Raw genomic sequence first — 12,094 nt, forward strand, 5'->3', positions numbered from 1 at the left:
CCTTGTCTAGTTCCTGTTCTTAAAGGAAAAGCTTTCAGCTTTTCCCCATTCAGGATGATACTGGCAGTGCGTTTGGCATATATGGCTTTAATTATGTTGAGATACTTTCCATCTATACCTAACTTATAGAGGGTCTTTGTCATGAATGAGTGCTGGACTTTATCAAATGCTTTCTCAGCATCTATAGAGATGATCATATGGTCCTTGTGTTTGAGTTTATTAATATGGTGTATCACATTTATTTATTTGCGTATGTTGAACCAACCTTGCATCCCTGGGATGAATCCCACTTGATCGTGGTGAATAATTTTACGTATGTGTTGCTGTATTCTGTTTGCTAGTATTTTAGTGAGGATTTTTGCATCTATAATCATCAAGGATATCGGCCTGTAGTTTTCTTTTTTGGTTATATCTTTACCTGGTTTTGGTATCAGGATGATGTTTGCTTCATGGAATGAATTTGGGAGATTTGCGTCTGTTTCAGTCTTTTGGAATAGTTTGTAAAGAATCGGTGTCAATTCCTCTTTGAATGTTTGGTAAAATTCTGCTGTGAATCCATCTGGTCCTGGGCTTTTCTTTGTTGGGAGCCTTCTGATAACAGCTTCAATCTCCTTTATTGTTATTGGTCTGTTCAGATTTTCTATGTCTTCTTGGCTCAGTTTTGGGAGCTTGTGTTATCCATTTCCTCCAGATTTTCAAATTTGTTGGCATATAGTTGTTTATAGTAGTCTCGAATGATTCCTTGTATTTCAGATGTATCTGTTGTTATATCACTTTTTTCATGTCTAATTTGTGTTATTTGGATCTTCTCTCTTCTTTTTTTAGTTAGCCATGCTAATGGTTTGTCAATTTTATTTATCTTTAAAAAAAAAAAACAACTTTTTGATTTGTTGATCTTTTGTATTGTTTTTTGCGTTTCAATTCCATTAAGTTCTGCTCTGATCTTAGTGATTTCTTTCCATCTGCTAACTTTGGGTTTGGATTTTTCTTGTTTTTCTAGTTCTGTATGGTGAAGTATTAGGTTGTTCACTTGTCATCTTTCCATTCTTCTGAAGTAAGCACTTAATGTGATAAATCTCCCCCTTAGTACTGCTTTTGCAGTATCCCACAGATTTTGGTATGTATCATTATTTTCATTAATTTCAATAAATTTTTTGATTCCCTGTTTGGTTTCTTCTTGGATTCATATGTTGTTAATTAGAATGCTGTTTAATTTCCACGTGTTTGTCTCGTTTCCAGAATTTCATTTGTTATTGATTTCTAATTTTAATCCATTGTGCTCTGAGAAAATAAATGGGATAATTCCAATTTTTTTGAATTTGTTGAGACTTGATTTGTGACCTAACATGTGATCTATCCTGGAGAATGATCTATGTGCTGATGAGAAGAATATTAATTCTGAGGTTGTTGGATGGAATGTTCTGTAGATATCTGTCAAGTCCAATTGTTCTAGTATGTTGTTTAGATCTTGTGTTTCTCTGCTGATTCTTTTCCTGGGTTGTCGAGGTGCTCTCTTGGTCAGCCAGGCCCGGGCTCCAGATTTCCCTGGCCGTGGCCACTGAGTGATCCCCTGCAGACTCCCAATCCCCCCCAGGCAGGACCAGATAAGTTGCCCTCTGCGTTGTAACCCGTAGAAGGATCCCTGAAGGTGGGTGAGTGCACCGCCTGCCTATTCAGCACTGAGGCACAGCGGGGGTTCCATCAAGCAGTTCCGTTTATTGTCTTTTAAGTACTTGTATTTATATCTAAGCAAGAAGGGATTTCCACACTGAGAGCCAATCACTGGAAAGGTCACATGTGCGTGCGCCTTACTTTCCTATGCTTAGCGTACTGATCATGCACTGATCACGAGCGCGGAAAAGCGCAACCACCAATAAAAGTTTTTGCGGAACTAAAAGTGACACTCCCCCTTTGCTCCCTTAGGTGCCATCTTGTGTGGACCATGCGGGTGGGGAACTTAAACAGCCTCCATTTGGTGTGGCCTGCTTTCACCCTAGCAATTGCTATAGCAAGTGGAGTGGTTGCAGCCCAACACTAGATGATCTGTCCAATATTGACAGTTGGGAGTTCCGGTCCCCTGCTGTTATGGTATTAGTGTCTATTTCCTTCTTCAGGTCTAATAGAGTTTGTTTTATAAATCTGGCTGCTCCAACATTGGGTGCGTATATATTCATGATTGTTATGTCTTCTTGATGGATCAACCCTTTTATCATTATGTAGTGTCCCTCATTATCTCTTTTTGTGGTTTTTAGTTTAAAGTCTGTTTTATCAGATATAAGAATAGCTACTCCAGCTTGTTTTTCTTTTCTGTTTGCATGGTAAATCTTTTTCCATCCTTTCACTCTTAGTCTATGTGAGTCTTTCTGAGTGAGGTGGGTCTCTTGAAGGCAGCATATAGTTGGGTCCATCCAGTCAGCCAGTCTGTGTCTTTTGATTGGGGAATTTAAGCCTTTTACATTAAGAGTTGTTATTGAAAAGTGTTGATTTACTCCTAGCATTTTATTGGTTGTTTGGTTGTCTTAGGTGTCTTTTGTTCCTTTCTTTCTGATTTACTGTTTGTTTTCTGTATTTGTTGGTTTCCTGGGTTGTAGATAGCCTTTTTGTTCATTTGTTTTCTCTTCATAAATGCCATTTTTATTATACTAGTGGGTTTTGATTTTTCTTGGGTTTTTATGGCAGTGGTAGTTATTTTTCAGGAACCAAACCCAGTACTCCCTTGAGAATTTCTTGTAAAAGTGGTCATGTGGTAGTGAACTCCTGCAGTTTTTGTTTGTCTGAGAAACATACTATTTGCCCTTCATTTCGGAAGGAGAGCCTTGTGGGGTAGAATATTCTTGGCTGGCAATTTCTGTCTTATAGTATTTTGAATATATCATCCCATTCCTTTCTGGTTTAAGGGTTTGTGATGAAAAGTCTGATGTTAGTCTGCTTGGGGCTCCCTTATAGGTGATTTGGTGCTTCTCTCTTGCAGCTTTTAAGATTCTCTCTTTGTCTTTGAGTTTTGCCAATTTGACTATAGCATGTCTTAGAGAAGACCTTTTTGGGTTGAATACGTTTGGTGATCTTTGCGCTTCCTGAATCTGAAGATCTGTGACTTTTCCTATACCTGGGGAGTTTTCTGCCACTATTTTGTTGGATATGTTTTCAATGCAATCTCCTTTTTCCTCCTCTTCCGGAATAGCCATGACTTAGATATTTGAGTGCTTAAGGTTGTCTGCTATCTCTCTCAGGTCTTCTTCAATGCCTTTAATTCTTTTTTCTTTTTTTTTCTGCCTGTGTTATTTCAAACAGCCCATCCTCACAGTCAAAAGTTCTCTCTTCTGCTTCTGCAAGCCTGCTGGTTAAACTCTCTGTTGTGTTTTTTTTCCTTGAATGAATTCTTCAGTTTGGCAAGGTCTGCTACATTCTTTTTCAAGGCATTGATTTTTTTGTATGTTTCTTCTTTCAGGTCCTATACTTTTCCTCTTTTCATCATCTTGTATAGCTGAGTTTTCTTGTATCTCTTTCAGGTTCCTTAGAATTATCACTCGATATCGACAAAATAAAATTAAAAAAAAAAAAAACAGAATTACATAAGCTGTACCAAAAAAAAAAAAAAAAAAGAAAAAAAAAAGAATTATCACTCGAAATTCCTTGTCAGTCATTTCAAGGGCTTCTTGTTCTATAGGATCTAGAGCTTGAGAGTTATTATCCTTTGGTGGTGTACATTCTTGATTTTTCATATTTCTGGTATCTTTCCTTTGGTGTTTAGTCATTGTGTCAGGGGGTTTCACAGTCCACAGATTTGACACTATTGTCTGGCTAGGATGTTGCTGGGGTTGCCAATTTGGTATGGCTACCTCAGTGTCTGCTCAGTGGGCCACTAGTGCCTTATATGTGTGGTTGCCTCATGTCTTGGGCCTCTCCAGGGAGCTACCTCTCTGGTCAGCATGCACTTGGCTGGGCTGCTGGGTCATGTGGTGGCACCGCAGGGTGTGTGGTCTGTGCTGAGCTTCCACCTCCCCTCCTGTACATCTCCCTGCTCTGTGTGCACTGGGCCGGGCTGCTGGGTTGCGTGGTGGCACCACAGGGTGTGTGGTCTCTGCGGCACTTCCGCCTCCCCTACTGGACATTTCCCTGCTCTTTGCGCACTGGGCCGTGGTGGCTATAAATAAAAGTCCCACTATAGACCGTCTAGAAACTGGATGCTGGTAGTGTGGCTCAGTCTAAGTCCAAAGGCCTCAGAACCAGGGAAGCTGATGGTGTCCTTGGTATAAGTTCTGGAACCCCAAAGCTGAAGAGTCTCAAGGTCTGATGTCCATGGATAGGAGAGAAGAGTGTATCCCAGCTCCAGGAGATCAAGAGAGGGCAAAGACTTAATGCCTTTAATCACTCACTGCTGTGCTATAAGCAAGAGACTACAACTGGAGGAAGCACTGAACTCTTGTGTTTCATTTTTCCCCATGGAAGGGTATACCTGTTGTAGGGCAGGTGGATCAGCACAGATATGGGGAACTTGTCTCACTGTTGAGGGATCCTCTAACAAAAGGCTCAGGCTGGGGTGGGGAGGGTAAGAGGGAGAGGAATACAAGGCATACGAGTGGAAAAGCACCGAGTGTTTGGGGAAAACATATTCAAGGTTCCTTTTGCCCATCACTGTCCCCAGGAGGTCTCAGCAGAGGAGCCTGAAGAGGACCTCTGCCCTGAGTCTCAGAGAGACCTAGGAATGAAGGTGCCTGGGCTAGGCATGTACATATGTGAAAGAGCATGACTGGGTGGGAGGCAGGTGGTTGTGTCTGAGTTCTTGACTGCAGCTCCTCTCCAAGTCTTTAGTGCACTGGCTGTACACCAAGTCTGGTGTGGGGAGGAGAGCTTTTCCCACAAGGCTTGCCAAGTAAAGCCGTTGTAATTGCCTGGGGGCAGGCCTGAAAATCACACATAGATTTTTAAGTAGGAGCTGGAATCTTCATGGTTGATTGATGTTGTTGGCTCAGGAGCCACACTATGAGAACCACTGATTTGAATTCTAAAATACAGCAGTGCTCTTTCATCTGCCACTCACAAGCTTGTGCCTATTTAGGATATATTCATCACACTGAATTGTCACATTTACAAAATAATACTCATGCATTATTTTAAGATTGCTTTTAACCATCTCAAGTAGTAAATATTAGCCTTGTCACTAAGTGATAATATAAAATGTTTGTAGTATGATTAGACAATAAACCTTATTGTACTTGAAATTATATGTAGACTTCTACAGTTGAAAACTGAAGTAGTTTAGATCCCAATTTGTACAGTCATAGTCCTCTACCTTAAATATAGCTTTTTGTGTTGTAACAAATAGAGTAGTGGTTAAGAATTCAGTTTCTGCAGCCACACTTCCTGGGTTTCTGGCATAGCTTTGGCTCTTTCTAGCTCTCTGAGTTTGGACATGTTATTTAACTGTACTGTGTCTTAGTTTCCTCATCTATAAAATGGGAATAATTATATCTCCTACCTCAACGGTTGATTTGTGGATTATTACATGTAAAGTATAAAGAACAACATCTGGCTCATGGTGAAACACACAAACAATATTAACAGCTGTTATTAAAATTACCATGTCCATCGCCATTAATATCTTTTTCATCTGGGAGGAATTTTATGTTGCATTAAATATTTTATTTACTAAAAAATGAATCATTTGCTATAAATAGCTACTTCCTTTTTTTTTTTTCCCTCAAAGAGCCAGTAGTTGTGCTTAGGTGACCTGGGGATAATATCTAGCCTTTTATAATATCATTAATTACTAGCACCCAAAATTGGATTCTGTAATTGTAAGATAAAGAATGAAATCTAATATCTACATATATTAGCTCTTTAGATTTGAAAGTGTGAGGTGTTTTTAAAATTACTATTTGGTTCAAGGATGTATTCCATGTTATAATTTTTATTTCCTTTTTTCTCAGTATACTAGAGTAAAATGATTTTGAAGATAAAATATTTTCCAATTTTGATATACTGCATTAGAAGGCACAAAGTTTAAGGATTTGTGGTCTGCTAAGCAATTTTTTAATAGAAATATGATTATCCTTGATTAATTTTTGGAAAGGTTTTGTTTTTTGGTGCTCTTATCCAAGTAACTCTTTGCATGTTGTTTTTTGAATACAGTATCTTTTACTTTATCATTATGGGGCCCATATGGTTGAGCCTTTCTCCCATTGCCTGAGATTTTAATATTCTGGGGAGATGAAAGTGGATGAATTTAGGATAAAGACGTTTCTGTTTTGGTTGTTAAAACTTTTGGGATTCTAAATTTGATTCAGATCCAAAAGGTAGAGGCAGTGACTGGAGAGTCTTAAAACTAAAAGTACAGTGAAATGGAATCCAATAACTGTTGTAAAGAAAACTTCAAGAGACAAAAAGAAGATATAAATTGTGTATAAAGAAGAAAACCAAATAATGATAATGATAATTAGTTAAAGTGTACAAGGAAAAGCAGAGAGAAGCAATAAGACATTTGGTGAAACCTTAAAAGAATGACTAAGAAAAGCAATTTAATACCTAAACATTGAGGAAAATTAAACATCAAGGGAGAATATGCCTATTGATATTGTGAGAAATAAGATTAAATTAAGGATGATTAAGAAGTGGTTAAAGTCCTGATATGTATCATTTCCTGACCTGCCTTTAAAAAAAAAAATTAAGTAAACTCAGCTGTAGGGAAAGAAAAAGTAATAATACCTTTGAATATTGATAGACAAAGTAAAAAATAATCTCGGGAAACTTGAAACTTTTATTATTAGGTATAGATTATTGGGTTAACAACCAACAACCTGCAGGTCAAATCTTAGCCTGAGAGCCAAGAATGGTTTTTTGGGGGTCAAGGTGAGCCAAGACCCACGTGGTGCTAGCAGCCCCTTCTCCTTGGACCCAGCGGGTAGTGCCCACAACCACAGCAGACCCTGCCAAGGTGAGCCAAGATCTGTGCAGCACCAGTGGCCCCTTCCCCTTAGACCTGGAGGGAAATGCCCACAGCCGCAGCAGGCCGCACCAAGGTGAGTTGAGATCCACATGGCACCGGCAGCCCCCTCCTTGGACCTGGAGGGAAGCATCTGCAGCTGCAGAAGGCCCTGCCGAGGTGAGTTGAGACCTGCACAGTGCTGGAGGCTCATTCTATGGCCACAGTTTCTGGAACAGGACCTGAGGTGGTATAATACAGCCACTACCACACCTACTGTCACACAAGGACAATTCATCACCACAGTAGCAGCCAAGGCCATTCTACAGGTTACCTACTGCTCACTCAACTACACTGATATAACAAGAGTCATCAGTAAAGCCTGCAAACAGAGGAGGGAATCTTTATCCTCATAGCCAACTTCAGAGTAATAGAAGAAGCAAGTCCTTTACCAAATGACAATGAAAAAATACTAGAACTACAAACAAACAAGATATGATGCCACCGAAGGAATACAGCAATGCTCAAATTTCAGACTCCATGGAACGGGGAATCGTTGAAATGTCTGAAAAAGACCTCTGAACAATGATCTTAAGAAAACTTGAAGAGATAAAATAAGACTTAATTAGAGAACACAATGAAACAAGAAAAAATATCCAGAATAGGAAGGAGGAAATTTACAAAGAGATTAATACCTTAAAGAGTGTAGCAGAACTCCTAGAAATGAAAGATTCACTCAATGAAATAAAAAACACAACAGAGAGCTTGAGCAGCAGGGTAGAGCAAGCAGAAGAAAGAATTTAGATCTTGAAGTTGGTCTTTTTGAAATAATCCAGGCAAACAAAAAAAAAAAAGTTAAAAATAAAAAGGAAAATCTAAGAAAGATAGCAGACAACCTCAAACGCTCTAACATCCAAATTGTGGGTATTCTAGAAGGGTAGGGGGAAGGAAAAGTTATTGAAAATCTATTCAAGGAAATAGTAACAGAAAACTTCCCAGGTGTGTAGAGAAATGCAGCCCTTCAGGAAGAAGATCCAGGAAGCTCAAAGGTCCCCACATCGATTCAATCCAAAAAGATCCTCCCCAAGACACATTGTAGTTAAATGTGCAGAGCTCAAAGACAAAGAGAGAATTCTAAAAGCAGCAAGAGAAAAGTGTCAAGTCACTTATAGGGGAGCCTCCATCAGACTAATAGCAGACTTCTCAACTGAAACCCCCTAGGCCAGAAGAAAGTGGAATGATATATTCAAAATACTAAAAGAAAAAAACTGCCAGCCAAGAATTTACCCAGTGAGGCTCTCTTTCAGAAATGAGAGAGAAATAGCATATTTCCCAGACAAACAAAAGTTGTGGGAGTTCACCACCACATGACCAGCTATGCAAGAAATTCTCAAGGGAGTCCTTCATCTAGAATCTAAATAATGATTACCACTATCACAAATACATAAGAAAGAGCAAAACCCAACATTAAAACAAAAATGCCAGCAAGAAAGAGAAAGAAGCTAAATCATGCCACCTTAAATTTCCAACTAACATTGAAGAAGAGAAATAAAAGGGGAAGTAAGGATCAAAATTTATTTAAATTATCTAAACAAAAAGCAATTAAATGACAGGAGATAAACAGTACCTGTCAGTAACTACCCTAAATGTGAATGGATTAAGCTCCCCATTCAAAAGACACAGACTGATTGGATTTAAAAGCTAGAGCCAAGTATATGCTGTCTTTGAGAGACCAACCTCACCTGTAGAGACACACACAGACTAAAAGTGAAGGGATGGAAAAAGATATACTGTGCAAATGGAAACCAAAAACGAGCAGGAGTAGCAATTCTTATATCAGACAAAATAGACTTTAAATCAAAAAACATAAAAAGACATAAAGAAGGCCACTGTGTAATGATAAAAGGATCTATCCAACTAGAACACATAACAATCATAAATACATATGCACCCAATGTTGGAGCACTCAGATATATAAAGCAAACACTCTTAGACCTAAAGAAAGAAATAGGCCCTAATATGTTAATAGTGGGTGATCAGAACACCCCTCTCTCAGTATGGGAAAGATCTTCCAGGCAACAAACCAACAACGAGACTTAGGATTTAATCTACACCCTAGACCAACTGGATCTGGCAGATATATACAGAACATTTCACCCAACAACTAAAGAATATATTTTCTTCTCATCAGCTCATGGAATATTCTCCAGGATAGACCCACATATTAGGTCACAGATGTATTCTCAGCAAATTTTAAAAAATTGAAATCATTCCAAATATCTTTTCAGAGCACAATGGACTCAAAATGTAAATTAATGATAAGCAAAACTCTTGAAATTGTACGAACACATGGAAACTAAATAATAAGCTCCTGAATGACCTATGGGTTCAAGAAGAAATTAAACAGGAAATCAAAACATTTCTCAAAACTAATGTAAATAAAGATACATCATACCAAAACCTGTGGGATATTGCAAAAGCAGTACTAAGAGTCCAGTTTATTGTCCTAAACACTTACATCAAAAGAATGGAAAGACTTCAAATAAGTGGCCTAACACTATGAAAGATTTGAAGAACAACAATCCAATCTTAAAGGTAAGAGATGGAAAGAAATAATTAAGATCAGAGCAGAACTATATGAAATAGAGACCCCAAAAACAATGGAAAAGATCAATGAAACAAAAAGTTGATTTTTCGAGAAGATAAATAAAATAGACAAATCATTATGTAGGTTAACAAAAAGAAGAGAGAAGACCCAAATAACAAAAATTAGAAATGAAAAGGGAAACATTACAACTGATACCATAGAAATATGAAGAATCATTAAAGACTATTATAAACAACTGTATGACAACAAATATGAAAACCTGGAAGATATGGATAAGTTTCTAGACACATACAAACTACCCAGCCTGAACTAAAAAGAGATAGAAATCCTGAACAGACCATTAACATGCAATGAAATTGAAGCAATAATCAGCAATCTTCCATCAAAAGTGCAGGTCTGGATGGCTTTACAGCTGAATTCTATCAAACTTTTAAAGAGGAGTTAATACCAATTATCCCCAAACTATTCAAAAAAATTGAAACAGAAGCTACTCTCCCAAAGTCATTCTATGAGGCCAACATAACTTTGATACCAAAACCAGATAAAGACACAACAAAAAAAGAAAATTACAGGCCTATATCCTTGATGAACATAGATGCAAAAATCTTTAAAAAATATTAGGAATCAGAATACAGCAATGCATTAAAAAAATATACACCATGATCAACTGGGATTCATCCCAGGGTTACAAGGATGGTTCAACATACGAAAGTCAATAAATGTGATATATCACATCAACAAACTTAAGGACAAAGACCATATGATTATCTCAATAGATGCCAAAAAAGCATTTGATAAAATTCAACATCCATTCATGATAAAGACTCTCAACAAATTAGGTATAGAAGGAAGGTATCTCCAGCACAATAAAAGCCATTTATGTCAAGACCACCACCAGTATCATTCTGAATGAGGAAAAACTGAGGGCTTTTCCCTTAAGAACAGGAACAAGACAAGGATGCCCACTCTCACCACTTCTATTTTATATAGTACTGGAGGTACTAGCCAGAGCAATCAGGCAAGAGAAAGAAAGAAAGGGAATTCAGATTGGAAAAGATGAAGTCAAACTGTCCCTATTTGCAGATGACATGATAGTATATATAGAAAAACTTAAAGACTATCAAAAAATTCCTAGAGCTGGTTAATAACTTCAGTAATGTTGCAGGATACAAAATAAATGCGCCCAAATCAGTTGCATTTGTTTACTCAAATAATGAACTAATAGAAAGAGAAGTAAAGAAAGAAAGCCTATTTACAATTGTCACACAAAAAATAAAATACCTAGGGATCAATTTAACCAAGGAGGTGAAAGAGCTCTACAGTGAGAACTACAAACCACCACTGAGTGAAATTAAGGAAGACACAAAAAGATGGAAAGATATTCCATGCTCTTGGATTGGAAGAATTAACATTGTGGAAATGTCTATGCTACCCAAAGCGATCTACAGATTTCATGCAATCCCCATCAAAATACCAATGACATCATTCACAGAAATGGAAAAAAACAATCTTACCCTTCATATGGAACAACAAATGACTCTGAATAGCTTAAGCAATCCTGAGCAAAAAAAATAAAGCTGGAGGCATAACACTACCTGACTTCAAATTATACTACAAAGCTACTGTAATTAAAACAGCATGGTACTGGCATAAAAATAGACACTCAGACCAGTGGAGCAGAATTGAGAACCAGAAATCTTTCAGGCTTACAGCCAACTGATATTGGACATAGGCCACGAAAAACTACACTGGGGAAAGGGCTGCCTCTTCAGTAAGTGGTGCTGGGAAAATTGGATATCTATATGTAGAAGAATGAAACTAGATATGCACCTCTCACCATATACTAAAATCAACTCAAAATGGATTAAAGCCATAAGTATAAGACCTGAAACTGTAAAATTACTAAGGGATAATATAGATGAAACTCTTCAGGAACTTGGTCTGGGCACAGACTTTATGAACATGAGCCCAAAAGCACAAGCAACAAGAAAAAAATAAAGAAACGGGAATACATCAGACTAAAAAGCTTCTGCACAGCAAAGGAAACAATTGATAGAGTGAAATGACAACCTACAGAGTGGGAGAAGATTTTTTGCCAATTATGCATCCAACAAGGGATTAATATCCATAATATACAAGGAACTCAAGCAATTACACAGTAAAAAAAACCAAATAACCCAATTAAAAACTGGGCAAAAGAACTGAATAGACAATTTTGAAAGGAAGACATACAAATGGCCAACAGTACATGAAAAAATGCTCAACATCACTTGTCATCAGGGAAATGCAAATTCAAACCACATTGAGATATCACCTCACCCCAGTTATACTGGGTATAATTTAAAAGATATGAATAACAAATACTGGTAAGGGTGTGGAGAGAAGGGAACGCTCCTGCACTGTTGGTGGGACTATAAATTAGTACAACCACTATGGAAATCAGTATGGAGGTTTCTCAAACAACTACAGATCGATCTTCCTTTCAGTCCAGCAATCCCACTTCTAGGTATATACCAAGAGGAATGGAAATTGTCATGTTGAAAGGATGTCTGCACTCCCCTGTT

General features: G+C 37.8%; 1 protein-coding gene across 9 annotated transcripts in view; it reads left to right on the forward strand.

The window, feature by feature from the left end:
* Window positions 1-12,094, forward strand: part of RABGAP1L (RAB GTPase activating protein 1 like) — a 646,375-nt gene that overhangs the window by 294,765 nt on the left and 339,516 nt on the right. The window lies entirely within an intron of this gene.

This window comes from Cynocephalus volans, chromosome 8 (genome assembly GCF_027409185.1).
Source record: "Cynocephalus volans isolate mCynVol1 chromosome 8, mCynVol1.pri, whole genome shotgun sequence".
Classification (NCBI taxonomy): Eukaryota; Metazoa; Chordata; class Mammalia; order Dermoptera; family Cynocephalidae; genus Cynocephalus; species Cynocephalus volans.